Source organism: Leptonychotes weddellii, chromosome 1 (genome assembly GCF_054177405.1).
Source record: "Leptonychotes weddellii isolate Sample4059 chromosome 1, ASM5417740v2, whole genome shotgun sequence".
Lineage (NCBI taxonomy): Eukaryota > Metazoa > Chordata > Mammalia > Carnivora > Phocidae > Leptonychotes > Leptonychotes weddellii.
The window spans coordinates 49312691-49330511 of NC_138369.1; the positions used below are offsets into that span (position 1 = coordinate 49312691).

General features: G+C 48.4%; 1 long non-coding RNA gene across 2 annotated transcripts; it reads right to left on the minus strand.

Moving 5' to 3' along the window:
* Window positions 1-11672: 11672 nt before the first annotated feature.
* Window positions 11673-17133, minus strand: LOC145721987 (uncharacterized). 2 transcript variants are annotated; one of them, XR_014146012.1, is made up of 3 exons: window positions 15551-17133; window positions 14541-14680; window positions 11673-13185 (listed from the first exon to the last, which is right to left on the minus strand). It is a non-coding gene; the product is annotated as an uncharacterized LOC145721987 (long non-coding RNA). The 2 variants fall into 2 exon arrangements; XR_014146013.1 differs by having other exon boundaries at window positions 11673-13053; window positions 15551-17132.
* Window positions 17134-17821: the final 688 nt, after the last annotated feature.

Sequence of the window (17821 nt, forward strand, 5' to 3'; positions counted from 1 at the left end):
GGACACATCCTTTGCATCTTATGCCCGCCTTCGTTCTTAGTATCCTATGGCCGTGGGGTTGTGTTCAATGGCTATCGGCAAATGACAAACCCGATCGCTGGTACTGGAATATCGTGGCTGCCCTTGGTTAGAAGGCAGCCATACAAATGATTATGGGAATGACTTCCAGAAGCTAAAAGCTAGCACTAGCCAGGGGCAGAGCCAGGTTCCTGTGCCTGCTGGCGCTAGTTTGAGAAACACTGGGCTAAGCTCCTGTTCAGGCTGCTTCTGCCTGACGTCAGCTGTTGCCTGAAGTTACCACCTCGTCTCCCAGGCCACCAGCCGGTTTCCAGGCTGTCCTTGCTGACCCAAGAGCACCTCTTGTCCTGTTCTAACATCCTGGGTCTCTCTGAGACTTCTGTTTCAGTTCTGGCTTCCCCTCTTCTTGTTTTCAGGTCATTGCTGGGCGGTCTCTGAGATCAGAGAAACCCGCCTCCTCAGATTATGGGCTCTGCCCAATGCCCGGGACATGTGGGGCCTCTCTTTGCCCTATTCCTTTCTTCTTTTCTCCTCCCCGCGTGGCCTCTGTAGAACTTTGATGATTTTTAACGGTCCGAGTGAGCATTTATTGAGCACCTACTATGGCCACACACTGTTTCTTCAAAGCATTCCTGCCTGTCAGGAAGGACTGTGATGTCCCCACTTTCCACCTGGGACCCAGGGCCGCACGTGCTGTGAGCGGCAGAGCCAGGCCGGGCTGACTCCTCTGGGCTCCACCCTGTCTCCACCACCCGGGGCCATTCTTTGGGTGGAATTCTTGGGCTGTCGCTGTCTGGCACCGTCAGTAGGAGGTGAACTGGCTTTGAAGCCAGTTCCCAGGCCGTGCCCGCCCAGCCTGGAAGGTTGGCTGCAGGCTTCCAGGCCGCGCTTCCTCAGACAGCTGGCATGGGAGATGAACAAACATCTTTTTCCCGACGTTGGTTTTTCCCTGCACTAAATAATGATTGCTTCTGTAGCTGAACTTAGTCCTCTTTCACTGTAGCTGCCTGGTGGTCCCATCGGGGGGCGATGGGCGAGCCCGGCTCTGAGGGGCTCCTTGGGGCACCCACGGCCGTCTGTCGTCGGTGACATTGTTTATGTGGGAAAGCGGTTCCACCGTCCAAACAACAGCCTTACGAAGGAATTTTAGGAACACAATCAGTTCATAAATTGGGAACTTCCTGTCTTTGTTGGAGTGGGGGGATGGGCACGGTAGCGAGTTTCGAACACTAAATGAGAGAATACAGCAAAAACCCCACAGCATGGGGGCGCCTGGGTGGCTCAGTCGGTTAAGCATCTACCTTCGGCTCAGGTCATGATCTTGGGGTCCTGGGATCAAGCCCCATGTTGGGCTCCCTGCTCAGGAGGGAGTCTGCTTCTCCCTCTCACTCTGCTCCCCCGCTCGTGTTCACTCTCTCAAATAAACAAATAAAATCCTTAAAAAAACCCACAGCATGGTGCATTGTACCTACTCAAATAACTAGTCGCCGTCATGTTTTTACTGTTGTTATCATTATTTCATGTAAAAGCAAAATCTGTGTAGCTCAGGGTGGCTGAACTAGGACCAGTGAGCAGCAGGTGGTTTATTTCTCCTCAGCTAAAGGCTTCCTGATGCATTCAGGCTGTTCAAAAACGGAACAGGCTGGCAAGTGAGTCCCCCGTCATGGAGCAGAGATGAGCAGTTGAGATGGGAAACATACACGGTGAAGGGAGGCTGGGGCCACAAGGCCTTTGAGGTTCTATCCAAATGTCGGGTTCCAGCTTCTCTCCCTTTCCTTGGCCAACCCTCGACTTGAGTCACGCTGATTCTCCAGCGCACCGGCACACATCTCTGTCGTGACCTGCAAAATGCTTCGTGGTACCTGCAATGGACCCGTCCAGGCAGCAGGGCAAGGACTTTGGAGCCAGCGGGTCCTGAGTTTGAGTCCTGACTCTGCCACTGCTCAGGAGTTTAACCCTAGGCAAAGTACTTGTGTTTTCTGTGCCTGTCGGTGAAACTAACAGTATGAATCAGCCCAGGTTGTTGAGAGGGTTAAACGAGAGAAAACATGTAAGGTGTCATTTGGAACGAGACTCTGGTTGCACCCTGGAAAGTCACTGAGTCTCTCTGAGTGTCAGGATCCTCATCTCTGCGGTGGAGCCATGACACCTGCTTAGCACGAGGTCGTGGTCCTAGTGACATTGGCAGTCACTGAGAAATACCCTCGATAGATGATTATTTCAGGCTTAGCCAAATCCTTTCCATGTGCCGTGAAACCTTTTTCAATTTTCCTTTTCTGCTACCACAGCTAACATTTACTGAGCACTTACTATGTGCCAGGCACAGTTCTAGGTGATTTCCATAGAATACCTTGTTATTCTCACCACATGGATTCTCTCCATATGGTCTCCACGGTACAGAGGAGGAAAGGGGGCGTTGGGGAGGTGAAGTGGCTTTCCTGGGAGTCACACATCTAGTTAAATGGCAGAGCTAGGGTTTGGATCTGGGTCTGTCTGGCTGCAAAGGTCTTGCTCAAGAGGGAGTCAGTCTGTCGGCTTGCAGGTTGCTTGGCTGGCCGGGCGCCCGATGTCCAGCTTCATCCCCTTTGCGGCGTTGGCAGGCGGCACCAGGATGCCAGACAGCAGGCTGACTGTGCGTGTAAGGTGCTCATCAACTCCGGAAGAGTCTGAAACCTTCCCTCTGCTCTAGCCAGCCCGGTGCTCCAAACCCCTGCAGACCCTACTTAAATCACCTCTGGGAAGGCAGTTCCCAGCCCCAGGACCCACGATGCAGGGTCCCAGAGCCCCTGGACTGGTACAAAGCGGTGTGAGCAAGCGGCAATGTGGAGAGTGGCAGGAAGTTGAGAGGCCAAAGTTCTACCCTGGCTCTATGTCCAACGGCTGTGACTTTGGGCAAGCCGGTCAAACTCTCTGAATTTCCCCTTCCTTCTTTTTTAACATGAAGGGTCACTAGACATTTCCCAATAGCGATTCCAACACAAAATTTCTCTGATTGTTAGGACAAGAACTAGAAACAGTTTTTACATCAGTGGGAAAGTGGGTTAGGACAATACAGTTAAGAAGAGGGACCTTGAATGAGGCTGAATGTAAGGAAGTGGCTCAAATATTGACCAAGATTTCTCCTGAGATCCTACAGTTTCAATTACAAATAAATTGTTTCCTCCCTACGGGATGAAGACAGTGGGTAGATGGACTGAGCTGGAGCTTAGAGTATAAGCAAGAGAAGGTGCTGGCCAGAGGTGGTGATGAGTCTTTCTTTGTCAGCAGATATCCAGAATCCATCTTCTATATCATTCTTTCCCTGTCATATTTTGAGGCAGAGGTTTGGCTCTCAAACTTCTTATAGTGACACAGTCCTTCCCAGTGACCTGCTTTCAGAACTTTTGTTTCCAATTTAGCTATCTTGCCTACAATTAAGACATGCTGTCACCAAGTGGCAGAGCTGTTTCCATCTTGCCTACATGCTCAGGGGGTTAAATAGTAGCTGTGGTTTGTTGGAATTGAAGATGATACTGACTTAAAATGTGTGTGTGTGTGTGTGTATGTAAATAAAATCATGTATCAGCATTTTGGTAGTTGCCAGCTCTGTTCTAGATGCCATTAGGAGTCCTTAAGAGCAATGCCTTTCCCTCAAATTCTCATCAATGGGGCTATTACATCATGTAAGAGATCTCTTTGGGAATTAGGATAGGGTACAACTATGAAATAGAAAGTCATGGCTTTTTCCTTTGAAAAAGGAGGTAAGAGTTCTGATTTTTGTAAAGATGACTAAGTGATTTGTCCCCACCTTTTCACAGAGGACAATTAGAAAAACTGGGCCACCCAAAACAGAACAAAATGCCTGCTTGAAATCATTGGAGAGCTACCAACACTGTGAAGCATTACTGGGCCAGCACCCAATATAAAGTAAAAAAAATCAGAAAGGTGAGTTCAGCATTTGGGACCACTTTTTCCAGGAGGGTGTTTGCCGATTTCAGAAGAGGTGGCTGAGATCTGAGTCGCTGCTCTTGACAGTCGGTGGAGTTAGGAAGAGAAAAGTTGGTGAGAGCTGATCTACAGCTTGCGCTCTAAGTCAGAATCCTGAAGGAGTATGCTCTGGGAGTAAGGGACAATGGAGGTGGCCGTAGACTATTCCCGGCTCAGTGTCAAAGAATCTCAAACCCTAAAACTCGACTTAAGATTTAGTGCCTAAGGAACTAGCAGTGCCTTTCTGGAGATGTTTAATCCCTTTACGTGCCTTTTGGGAGAAAGATTTTAATATCTTTCTGGAGGAACATAATAACACTCTAGACCCCAAATTATTTCTATAAACAATGTTTAAGATTTTAATATCAATGGGCACCTGGGTGGCACAGTTGGTTAAGTGTCTGACTCTTGGTTTTGGCTCAGGTAGTGATGTCAGAGTCTTGAGATCAAGCCCCACATGGGGCTCCATGCTCAGCTCAGAGCTTGCTTGAGGCTCTCTTGATCCCTCTCCCTTTGCCCCTCCCCCCTGCACTCTCTTTCTCTCTCACACAAATAAATAAACCTTCAAAAAAAGATTTTATTTTATTATTTATTTATTTATTTGACAGACAGAGAGAGCGTGAGTGCACAAGCAAGGGGAGCAGCAGAAGCAGAGGGAGAAGCAGGCTCTCTGCTGAGCTGGGATCTCGATGCGGGGCTCAATCCCAGGACCCTGAGATCATGACCTGAGCTGAAGGCAGATGCTTAACTAACTGAGCCACCCAGGTGCACCTAAAAAAAGATTTTAATATCAAGTACACAATAAAAGTAGCTAGGCACAGAAGAAACAATAGACAATGGAAAACAGATGAGGAGAAATGGACAAATCCACAATTTCAGTGGGAGGTATTAATATGACTCTTACCTCTCTCAGTAACTTATAAAATAAGCAGGAAAAAAATCAGTAAGGATATAGGAGATTCAAATAACATGGTCAGCAAATTTGACCTCCTGGACACATATAAGACATTGAACACAAACTACTTTAGAACAGACATTCTTTTCAAGCACACACTGGAAATTTACCAAAAATGTACTTGTACTGGAAAGCAAATCTCAAAAAGCTTCAAAGAATTGAAATAATACAGACTATTTCTCTGACTACAAGATAATTAAGTTAGAAATAAAGATATCTAAAAAAAAAATCTTAAAAAGATATCTAAAAAAAATCCTCACATGTTTGGAAATTAAGCAATACTCAAAAACCACAAAAACCCTAAGGGCCAAAAGAAAAAAACATGATGTCAATTAAAAATATGTTTTGAATGGATGATGATTAAAATATCACATGTTAAAATGTGTGGAATGCAGTTAAAGCCATGCTTGGAGGGAAAATTATAGCCTTAACACATATATTAAGAAAAAGGAAAGTTTGAAAATAAATGAGCTAGACAGTTGATTCTATTTCGCTCTCTAGTTTTTAAGTTGCACTAGGAGAGCTTGACTTTACCAACAGGGTATGAAGTCATATTATTTTTGCATCTTGTCCGAAAGAGGTTTAACATTTTTGTGTGGCAAAATGTTATACACATCAGGGGCACCTGCCTGGCTCAGTTGGTGGAGCATGTGACTCTTGATCTCAGGGTCGTGAGTTCAAGCCCCATGTTGGGTGAAGAGATCATTAAAAAAAGAAAAAAACGTGTTATACACATCACTGCAGAAGTCCTTATCTAATGTGACATGTCAACAGCATTTAATATGGTTGATCACTCATTCTTCTAATTCTTTCTTGTAACTCTTTCTTCACTTGGTGCTCAGGCAGTGGTGAGCCTGAGCCAGCTCCTATCAGCTTGCAAGAGTTGATTGTGTGCCAACAACCTGTTCAGTGACATCTCATTGGTAGCTTGAAATGGGCCATGGTGGGAGTGTTTACACCATGGAAATTGGAAAACACTACAAATCAGTGCATCTATCTATCTATTTATCTATCATCTATCTATCTATCTGTCTATCATCTATCTATCTATCTATCTATCTATCTATCTATCTATCTATCTATCTATCTAATCTATCTTTCTATTTTCAGCAAGCAGGTTTATCAGCTCTGGAACACAAACTTCCTCCTGCTTCTCACCTTGGCTGCCTGCTCGGAATCAGTCTCCAATGGCTCCAACCTCCCCCCTGACTCCACACACATTTATTCTCCTGCTGACTCTGCACTTTTGGGTGGTTTAGATTTGCAGTGCTCATTAGACCTCCAAGTAGATACGGAGTGACTCCCCTGAGTAGACTTCCCTGAACAATGGGAAAGATGGACCGTCAACCAGGCTAGGAAATCTGAGGGAGAGGTGGGTAGGAAGGTAGGGGAGAGAAGAGGCTTCCACCCAGAGCTCTTAAAATACACTGAGGGAGAGTTGAGGTTTAAGTACATTAAAGTTGAACATGCTGGAAGAGTTCCTCTGGGGGTATGGAAGAGGGTTTTAAGTGGTATGCCAATGGGCATAGATATTTGTTTAAATGTACCTTAGCATAAGATGTAAAAAGTGATAGGGACAAAAAAGCTTTCTTTTAGGGGTGCCTCGGTGGCTCAGTCAATTAAGCGTCTACCTTCAGCTCAGGTCATGATCTTGGGGTCCTGGGATTGAGCCCCTTGTCAGGCTCCCTGCTCAGTGGCGAGTCTGCTTTCCCCTCTCCCTCTGTGATCTCTCTCACTTTTGCTTTCTCTTAAATAAATCAATAAGATCTTTAAAAAAGAAAAAAGCTTTCTTTTAAAATACTTTCATTTTATTGTTTGTTTGTTTACTTATTTTTGTGTGTGGAGGGATTAAGCCTATGTAAGGCAGGAAACTACACAGGGCAAGGAAGCATTTGAAGAACCAAAGAAAAGAGTCAGCACCCATTCCTGCCGCCTCCCTGTAAGACATCCCCGACCTCCACCATATATGCACCCACTTAGCATATTCTTTTTTCCCTTTTTTTCAGTAAGTGTTGGCTGAACACATACGATATGCCAGGTGCTATTCAAGGACTAGGAATAAGGAAGCGAGTAAAACAGACTAAAATACTAAAATACTTTCATTTTAAAAAGCAAGTCCATCGAAAGGATAAATAGTAAATGATAATACAGGTGTTAGACAAAGAAAGCAACGATTGTGAAGGTGGTGTGAGGATTGGGGAGGTCTGAAAACTCAAACACATCAAAAACGGGGAGGAGCCAGCTGCAACCTCGCTGTCCCAGGAAGCGGGGAGACCACCGTTTGAGCTGATAAATGAAGTGATGGCAGTTCTAGGCTTCGGATTTAGGTGTATAGGGACGAGCATAATAGGAAACTAAAATCAGAACGAATTACCACTGTTTGCTTGGGGGGAGCCCGAGGTCAATCAGGGGTCATTGCTTTTCATTATAAGCCTTGTGCTACTAGCCTTTAGAAAAAATTAATAGACTTTATATTCTAAGACAGTTTTAGATGGATGGAAAAATTAAGCCTCCCCACAGTTTCCCTTATTATTAGCAAGGAAAGTGAGGAACTGTCGTAGCCAAAAGGAGCCGAAGGAGATGACTAAATACCACATGGCACCCTGGGACAGAAAAAGGACATTAGGTAAAAACTAAGGACTCTGAGTAAAGTATGGATTTGAGTTAGTAATATTAATAATTAATTAGTTAATAAATAGTTAATAATTATTAATTAAAATAATGTCAATGTTGGTTCATTAATTGTAACAAAGGTACCACACTAATGGAAAATACTACTAATAAGGGGAACTGAGTGGGGAAGTCTGGGATCTCTCTGTGCTAGCTTTGCAATTTTATTGGAAGATGTTAATGAGTTTGGGGAGGAAGACCCCAGAGGTACAGGGTCATTCTCATCATGTCAGATCACGGGAGCACGCTGTCAACATGATGTATCACTGTGGGTGTTGACCTTGAGCTGAGGTCATGCTTGTAGGGTATCTCCACTGTGAAGTTACTCTTTCTCCCCTTTTCCACACTGAGCTCTTTGGAAGGAAGTCACAAGGCGCAGTCCACACTGAAGGGGCAAGTCGTGTTGTCCCTCCTTTTGTGTGGGATACCTTCATAACTTACTTCTGCATGGGGGATTTGTCTCCTTCCTCCACTTAGTAATTTATTCAATCATTCATTGATATCAGTATGGATATTGATTGCATTTTATATCTGGGCTACTTGACTTTTTTATTTTAGTAAAATATATGTAGTATAAAATTTTTAAAAATTAATTTTATCTAATTTATAAGATTATTTATTTATTTGTCAGAGAGAGAGCACGAACGGGGGGCCAGGCAGGCAGAGGGGGAAGCAGGCTCCCTGCTGAGCAAGAGGCCGATGTGGGACTCCATCCCAGGACCCTGGGATCATGACCTGAGCCGAAGGCAGATGCTTAACTGACTGAGCCACCCAGGCGTCCCTTAATTAATTTTAAATGTACAGTTCAAAAGAGAAGCTGTTACAGAGATAAAAGACAGTCAAAAATCCCGTGTGTTGTTTGGGCTAGCCGGCTAAGCGTCTGAGTGATCTTTGTACATTCCATATGAGTGGCTTTTATAAACTCCATCTCGTCACTGGCCAAATGAAGAATGAATTCTTTTTCTTCTGTACTGCCTTGACATAATGGAGGGGGAAAATCATGTTTTCAAAAAGATGTAAGTACTTTGCTTGTGTACAAAATATGACATTGTAATCAGTGTGGAATTTTTGTCACTGGAGGCACAGAACATGTCATCATGCTGGCTAGTCAGCATATAATTATATACTATATTATATATTAGCATTTAATTTTGGCAGCCAGTGAGCTAATTCATATGAAAGTACTGTGTCGATAGCAAAATGTTAATAGTAATTTTTTTCTCAGCTGGAGTTAGCCTTTTTATTTAATAAACTTTTAGAACTGACAAAAATAGGGGCGCCTGGGTGGCTCAGTCGGTTAAGCAGCTGCCTTCGGCTCAGGTCATGATCCCAGGGTCCTGGGATCGAGTCCCGCATCGGGCTCCCTGCTCTGCGGGGAGCCTGCTTCTCTCTCTCCCTCTGCCTGCCGCTCTGCCTACTTGTACTCTCTATCTCTCTGTCAAATAAATAAAAAAATCTTAAAAAAAAAAAAAAGAACTGACAGAAATAAATGTACGGTTCAATGACATGAAGTCCATTGCCCTGTTGTGCATCCATCCCCACCATCCGTCTCCAGAACTTTTTCATCTTCCCAAACTGAAACTCTGTCACCACTAAATAGGAATCCCCCCATTCCCTCCTCCCCCTAGCCCCTGGCAGCTACAACCTACTTCCTGGGGTACTTGACTTGTTACTTGTTAACCACCTGAATACATTGATGAAAATCTTGTTGGCATCTGATTTCCCCAGAGAACAGACTGAGGAGGATGGGGTGCGCAGGAGGTGTGCTGGGGAGCCTTCTCTGGGAGCACACCTGCGAGGCGTGGAGAGCGCAGGGTCTCCGCGACAGAGGCCTCAGGAGCGCGCCCCCCCCCCCCCAAAGAGCTCTGGCGCTGGGCACCAGTCATTCCAGGGGGCCTTAGGGGAGGAGGCAGCACCACGTGGCTGACAGCAATTCCTAGAGAGGGACCCAGCTGTGCGCCCTCAGCGGCCAGCCCAGCCCTCTGGGCAGCTGGGGAACAAGTGTCCCTCGTGTCCTAGGGTCGGACACCGCCTCTGTCTGCAGTGTTCTGCAGTTTTGTGACCATGCATCCAGCAGTTGCTTTCCTTTCATTTCTCCTGTTCAGGACTTCTGCTTGTCGATGTTGAGAATTCATGTTTTCCATCAATCCTGGATGATTCTTAGCCATCATCTCTCTGAATGCTTCCTCCCCCCAGGTCTCTTGTCTCTCTCCCTGGCACTCCTATGTTGTGTGTTGGGCATTTCATTCTCTCCTCTGACCCTCGCCCTCTTTCCCGTAACTTCCATCTCCTGGCCTCTGAGCCAGCGCCTGGACGCCTCATCAGCTCTGTTTGTCCTCTAATCTGCGTCTCTGCGTCCTGTTTGACTCTCATCCCTCCATTTTTTTCATTGCAAATATTTTATTTTTAATGTTTTGGGGTTCTACTTGGTTCTTTTTCAAATGTACTTTTTTGAAAAAATAGTTTCTTTTCCTCTTATATTTCAGATTACTTCTTTTATAACTTGGTTTGCAACATGCCATCACAGTTTGGGTCTGATGATTCTCTCTGCAGTTTTAGGATTCTAGTCCTGTCGTCTATTGCGTCTTCTGATAGCCGGTTCCCCGTGTGTTTTGGAACTGGGGTTAGAGGTGCATCCTTGGCTGACTTGTATCCGTGGTATCTGCACAGCCTAGGTTGGGGGTGGGTCTCTCTTGGAAGATACTGTGTTGCTTCTGCCTGAAGAACATTACCAGCCCAGGACTGCTTTTTATATTAATTGATTGGCCTGGGGAGAGTTGACTAAACTTTAACCCATAACTCTAGTGTTGCTGGAAAGGTGGTTAGAATTCTCGTGGAGAGATGTTTTCTCTCTGTTTAGGGTCCTGACACTGATAGCAATTCTCTTGGTTACCTTTGTCACTCAGGGGACTTTTCTACCAGCCATCATCATTTCATTGAGGTGGGAGCTCTTCAAGGGTCCCAGAGAGGGTTGGGGATTCCATTATCACCTCCTGACCCCCACAGGCTGTCCCCGCAGGGCTGTGAGGACTCGAGCTTTGGTTAGATTGACAGCTCTGGCCATCACCTGTCCCTGCAGAATTTCTGAGTACTGTGTTCTTTTCCAGTTGCCCCTTCCTTTATTATTATTATTATTATTATTATTATTATTGAGAGAGAGAGAGCAGGGGTGGGGGTGCAGAGGGAGAGGGAGAGAGAATCTTAAGCAGGCTCCATGCCTAGCGTGAAGCCTAATGTGGGGCTCGATCTCATGACCCTGAGCTCATGACCTGAGCTGAAATCAAGAGTCAGATGCTTGACCGACTGAGCCACTTTTTATTTTAGAGTAACTTGAGACTTACAGAAAAGTGACAAGGAGTTCCCAGTTTCCCCTACAGTTAACATATGACATTGGTGTGGTACATTTGTCATGATGAATGAACCAATGTTGACATATTATTATTGACTAAAACCTGTACTTTATTCAGATCTATTTAGTTTTTATCTAATGTCCTTTTTCTGTCTCAGGACCCCATCCAGGAGATTATGACATTTAGTTGTCATGTCTCCTGAAGCTCCTCTAGACGATGACAGTCACTCAGATTTTCCTTGTTTTTTGGTGACCTTGAGAATTTTGTCGGGTCCTGGTCAGGTGTTTCATAAGGCGTCTCTCAGTTGGGATTTGTCTGACGTATCACAGGTGCATGCGTCAAAACGTAACATATCGCTCTCGGTGCTGACCTTGAGCACCTGGCTGAGGTCATGCTCGTTGGGTGTCTTCACTGTGAAGTTACTCTTTCTCCCCCTTCCCACACTGAACTCTTTGGAAGGAAGTCACTGGGCACAGTCCACACTGAAGAGGTGGGAGTTTTACTTCACTTTTTTGATGCTCCTTCCCTTTTGACCCTTAGGAATTTCCCTTCCTTCCTTCCTTCCTCCCTCCCCCCCCTTCTTTTTTTTCTTCCTGCAAGATCTGCAGTGCATTGAAAGGAATGTTTATTATACTTTAACCAATTCTAGGAAATACTAGGCTACTCATAACTGTGTGACTTGAGCAGCCTACTTAACCTTTCTGTGCCTCGGTTTTCTCATCTGAAAAATGGAAGACTGATATTCCCACCACAGAGGGTAACTGTGAACAAACATATAAAATGTTTAGAATGGTGTCCAGATGTAGTAAGTGCTATGTAAGTGTCGGCTATTATTAGAATGATGACTGCCTATTGCTCACTGTCATTTTGCTAAAAATGGAATTCCCATGTACTCTTTTATTTTTTAAGTAGGCTCTACACCCAACATGGGCTTGAACTCATGACCCTGAGATCAAGAGTCGCACACTCCACTGACTGAGCCAGCCAGGCACCTCTCCCCACCATGTACTCTTTTTTTAAAAGTTTTTATTTACTTATTTGACAGAGAGAGACACAGCGAGAGAGGCAACACAAGCAGGGGGAGTGGGAGAGGGAGAAGCAGGCTTCCCCACCGAGCAGGGAGCCCGATGCAGGGCCTGATCCCAGGACCCTGGGATCATGACTTGAGCCGAAGGCAGATGCTTAACGACTGAGCCACCCAGGCACCCCTGTACTCGTTTTTTGTTCTGAGAGAGAGAGAGAGAGAGAGCACAAGCAGGTGAGTGGGTGGGGGAGGGGCAGAAAGAGAGGGAGAGAGAATCTTAAGCAGCCTTCACACTCAGCATGGAGGCTGATGTGGGGCTTGATCTCACGACCCTGAGGTCATGAGCTGAGCTGAAATCAAGAGTTGGATGCTTAACCAACTGAGCCACCAGGTGCCCCCGTACTCTTCTGATTAAAAAATATTTCTGAAAGAATGATGGCATTCTGGGACTGTGTGGCTGGGCCCAGAGGCTTGGGGCAATGGCAAGATAGCCACAGCCCATGCAGACAGCCATATCCAGGGCAGAATGGCCAACACCTGTCCAGGAAGTATCAGGAAGCCACGTGAAAGAGAGAGGGATGGACAGGCAGAGCAGATGGTCGGAGAAGAAGCTTGTTAGCCAGGTGGTGCAGCCAGGATGGGTGCTCAAGGCAGGATTCCACACTGGGAAAGGGCTGGTGGGAGCCAGTGTGTCTCCCGGACACAGGGTTAGACTTCCTTTCCGTGTCAGAGATCAAGGCAGATGGAATGTTCTAGAAGCCTGAGACCAAACCAACTGGCTCCCACACAGGGCAGGAAGTTGCCTTGTATCCCTCACCAGAAGCTTGGAGACAATTTTTGAGGCCTGCCTTGAGCTGGAAGAAAGCTCTTGGTATCATTCCAGGCTGGACTCTCGCTGGTTGCAGGACCAACCACGGCTGTGGGTGGGTGGCTGGAGGCTCACTTGAGTGGGGCCAGGTGGGGCTGGGCCCAGGCTGACCCACGGCAACAACGTCTGGCAGCCGGGGTGCTGGCATCCATCGTGGCAGACACTAGTGGTCAGTTGCCCAACATCCATCCCCCTCCTCTGCCTATGATATAGAAGCAGATAATTGGCTGGGGTAGCTTTGAGGAGGGCTTTTCTTTCCTGATAAAGAGAGATGGACTCAGCTTCAACCCGTCCTTGTTCTTCCCTCTGCTTGTCTTGAATGTGGTTCTAATGGCTGGAATGACAGCATCCATCTTGTGACCATAAGGAAAGAGATTCACAGAGATTTCAGCCCAGGCATGCTCCAGCCATTGAACAACAGCATTTGGATTTCTCCTTATGTAAGATAAATAAATCCTTATTTAAGTCACTGAAGTATACACTGTGTGGTGTGTGAGACTGAACATGATCCTAGTTATACCCCAGTCTATCATCAATTTAGCCACCCCTAATGATCTTGCTAAAACACAGGCATCATTGTGCCCCTCTTCTTGGGAGATATCATCCTGCTCTATCAGACTAACAAGAATGAAAAAGATTGAGAATACTCCAGGCTTGTAGAAGGTGTAGGAAAACAATTCCTAGCATTCACTGCTGCTGGTACTATGCATTGGTACAACACTTAGAGAGAATAATTGGCAATAGCTTTCCAGATTAAAGATGCTCACACTGTCTCGCAAGCAATTGCGTGGAGTCAAGAGAGCACGGCTCCCGCACCCCATCACCCTGGCCCAGGACACACCTCATACGGGCTGGCAACGCCGGGCCTGGCAGAGCTGGGGGGCCCATCCCAGCTGAGGCCTGCATTGTTGTGACCGGCGGCCGTGGGTTTCCACCCAGCTGGACGGGCCTGCAGCTGGGCCCTGCCTGACGGTAATAAAGAACATGGCGACCTCAGTCGCCCGCCCCAGCCCAGCGGCAGGAAACATTCCAAGAGCACCTGTTTCCTGAGGACCCTGTCAGGGGCTCCCGGGCACCATCTGGGCGCTGCCCCACATGTTGTTTGCATTAGGAGTTTAGAAAAACAATTCAGCTTTGACTAATCGCTCTTTAATTTTCTCAGGCACATCCAAAGTCTCACCCCTGCCCTACTCCCTCTTTCCTCGCCAGCTCTTCTCAGGAGTTCCCCAGGCTGCCGTGCACACATGCGTGGTGTGCGCAAAATATACTCGCTCACACATCTACTCACACCCACACGTCCGCACATCCATACATCCACCCATACGCACACCACACACTCACACTCACGCTACACACTTCTACCCACAACCCACTCAAACGCACACACACTCATGTACGCAGAGTCACACAACACACTCACTGTTCTAACGCCCAGACACTCACACGTGCACTCACCTACACACACTGTCACTCAGGCACCTTTACACACCCCCCCCCCCGCCTTACACAGTTCTGAAGAGTAACCTTCTCTCTCTGCAAACATGGGGGCTTTACTCCTCTGCGGTTGGCAGCGGAAGGGAAGGCTTGAGGCCTCCGTGGCCCTAAGAACTTGGGGTACGAAGTGTTGTTTATGAGCACAGGCCTGGAGCCAGGACACCACGGTTGAATCCTAATTCTGCAACTTCCCACCTCTGGGCTTCTTGTCCACCCGTCCGTGCTTCAGTCTCCTCCTCATCAAAGCGTGAAGCTGCGGCCATTGCTGGTAGCTCGGTACGGGCGAAGAGCTTAGAACGGTGCCCGGCACTGAGTAAGTGCCGTGTATGTTTGTTCTAAAAAATGCCACAAATCAAAGTAACGCTGAAACTCAGGGCTGAAATTAACATGCTTTTCCCCGGGATTTTTCTGATTGCGTAATTCTGAATCAGTTCCCCAAAGCTGAGTGTTTCTCCTCCCCTGGATGCCCCTGCTTTACTGCATCTACACGGGAGCCTGTAGCCTTCTGTAAAGCAGAGGAAGCTGAAGCACAGAGAGGTTAAGTTGCTTTCCTGATGTCACACAGCCTGGAGCAGTTCTGCAGACTTTCCACTGTGAACCATCCAGGGAATGCTCCCACAGGGCAGGTTGCCATGGGGGAGAGGGGGGCAGGGCAGGAAGAGGGGGAGGCTTGGTGAGGACGGGGAAGCAGGACGGGTGGACTCGGTCGTAGACAGCGGGCATGCCGCAGGAAACTGGGGTGGCCTCAGCGAAGCCCCCCAGCTGGAGTTAATACAGCCTGTCCGGCTGGAACGGGCCCAGTTTCCAGGCGGCTCCAGGGCGGGGGGTCCAGGGGGGCTGTGGCGCCGGTGGGGTGGAGGGTGCCCGGAGAAGGGCTGGCAGGACCGTGGGGCAGTGCCCAGCCCCATAACCGGCTGAGGGCTTCCTGAGGCCTCTTTCTGGCCTGCCACCCAGGCCACGGCCCAGGCCTGATGGCCCTAGCAGGGCTGCCATCTAGAACAAAGCGTCCTGCAGGAATTCCGGCCGGGGTAATGCGATGCATTGTGGGGCCAGGCCCTGGGACCGGCCGCCCCACCCCCCCCACCCATCCCCAGCCCACAGGCTGCTCACGGTCTGGGGTCTTGGAAGTCACCATCAGCACTTAAGATGGCAAGGACCCCCTTGCTCGGCCCGCCCCCGAATTCCACAGCTGCTTTGATACTCACCTCACCTCTCCCCTTCCTGTCCTCTAAAGTGTTTGCCTGGGACCAGCGAGCGTGGCGGGAGGGGGCGCTTCCTGGCGGGGCTGGACTGCTGGGCTGAGCCGAGACTCCCAGACTGTTACAGCAGCGAAGATTTCCTTCCTGAAAAACACACCAGCCCCTGCTTTCTGTCCCTCTGTTTCTCTCCAGAGAGCCTGGGCAACCTCTACTCCTTGGCTCCCCGCTGGGCCCAGCCCGCCTGGACCACCAGCCAGAAGGGACAAAAGGAATAGTCAGTGGTTGCCTGTGAGCAGGCTGCTGTCCTCGGTGGGGTCAGGCCGCAGGACCCTGCCTCTCACAGGCAGACAGGGCTACCGCCAGCTAATTAGAAATAGGCAGCCCCTTCCTCTGGGTGCCCCCACAGCCAGGCAGGTGCCCTGATTGCACATAGCCTGCCAAGGTGGACTCAGAGCCCAGATCAAGTTTCTTAAGCTCCTATTCCGGTTTTCTCATCTGTATATGGGCATCTCTTTCCCTCACCCCCTTATCCAATCTGCCCACAACCCCTGCCCACTCTGCCTTCACAGTGCATGAAATCTGGCCTCTTTGCCTGACCCCTTGCTGCCACCCAGTCCCAGCCCTCCCTGGGGTCCCCACCTCCCGCCTTCGGGTCCCTTGTGTTCCAACCACAACCTCTTCTCCCCACAGCAGGTGGCAGGATCCCACTTTAATCAGTCTCCCCTTTGCTCAAAACTCTCCCAAGGCTCCTGTGTCATCCAGAGGGAAAGCCTCCCGTCCTTTCTCCTCTCCTCCTTTCTCTTCTTTCCTACCATTCACCCTCACTACCCCCGCCTCCACAGGGGCTTCTTCCTGCTCCTCATACACACAGGCACAGGCCTGCCCCAGGGCCCTTGCAATGGTTGCTCCCTCTTCTTGGAAGGTGCTCCCCTCAGGTACCACCCAGGTTTGCTTCCTCACATCCTTTGAGGTTCTCCTCAAATGTCACCTTCTTTGTTTAAACCCTCCCCGCTTCCCTTCCTGCTTCAGTGTCTCCCAGGCATTTCCAGCCTTCATGAACTTTGCTTATGTAGCTCCTTCTTGCTAGAATGTCAGCATGGAAGGTTGAAGGTGGGGAGGCTTGCTGCTTTGTTCACGGCCATGTCCCTGACACCTGGGACGGAGGCAAGGTCATTAGAAGGTGCTTGATAAGCAACTGTTGCTGAGGGAATGAAGAGCACCTGCCTTAAGGGGTTGTGAGCACTGCCTGAGGTAATATATGTAAAGTACTCGGCTGGTTCAGAGGCGGAGCCAGTGCTCAGTGGGTAAGGATGATGATGATGATGATGATAATGATTAGTAGTAGTAGTAGTAGTGTAGTTTTGGTGGCTCTTGTTGGAAGGCCTTGGTGGACCAGCATCCATTCCCTCTTCTTTCGATAATTCACCCCATTCGCCCTAGGAATGAACCCTCCCCTCCCCCACTCTGGGCCCATGTGAGTGATTGCCTAGGGCTGCCGCCGGCTGGCTCTGGGGTGGGCCCCCCCAGCCACGGCTAGCCAGTGCCCTGCATTCCCCTGCCCACCGCAATAGGCTCAGAGATGGTCCTGATCCAAGTCAACCGGAGACATTCCTGGTTCTGATGGCCTGTAGGCTGAGCAGATAGATGTAGGGGCTGGAACTACGGCAGCCATCTCTCCACCAGAAGGAGCGTGAAGCCACCAGAAAAGGTGAGCGAAGCTGAAAGAGCTGGGAACAGTGATGGTGTTTAGAAATTTGGGCTTAATCCACATCTGGGTTTTTCAGCTACTTATGTCAATAATGCTCGTTTTAGTTAGGCCAGTTGAGGTTAGGTCATCACTTGCCACCAGAAAAGTCCTGCTTCACCTGGCATCTGACCTGGAATCCTCTGGAAGATTTCTCCCTTCACCCCCCATCCGTCCCTTTTCTTCCTTCCATCTGAGAGAGATGTTTAGCCCTCTCTGTCTGGTGTTTGGTAGCCAGTAGTTCTTTATTTGATTTTGGTCCCCTCCTCTACTGCACATCTTTCTTACTATTTGTCTGGTTCCTGGTGGCCCTTGAGGGAGCCAGAACTTAGGACATCCGAGTTTTAACACATTACTCACTCATTTGCCAAATTAATGCTTGAACATGGAGGGTGGGACATTCTGGTTAATGAAAGGTTCTGGTTGACTGAGAGTTTTCATGTCCTCTCCAGCCTTCCTCTGGGACCCCGTCTCCTCCCTTTTTCTCTTGCTTATCTATCATAGCCGTCCTGCCTCTGTGTGCTCCCTGGACA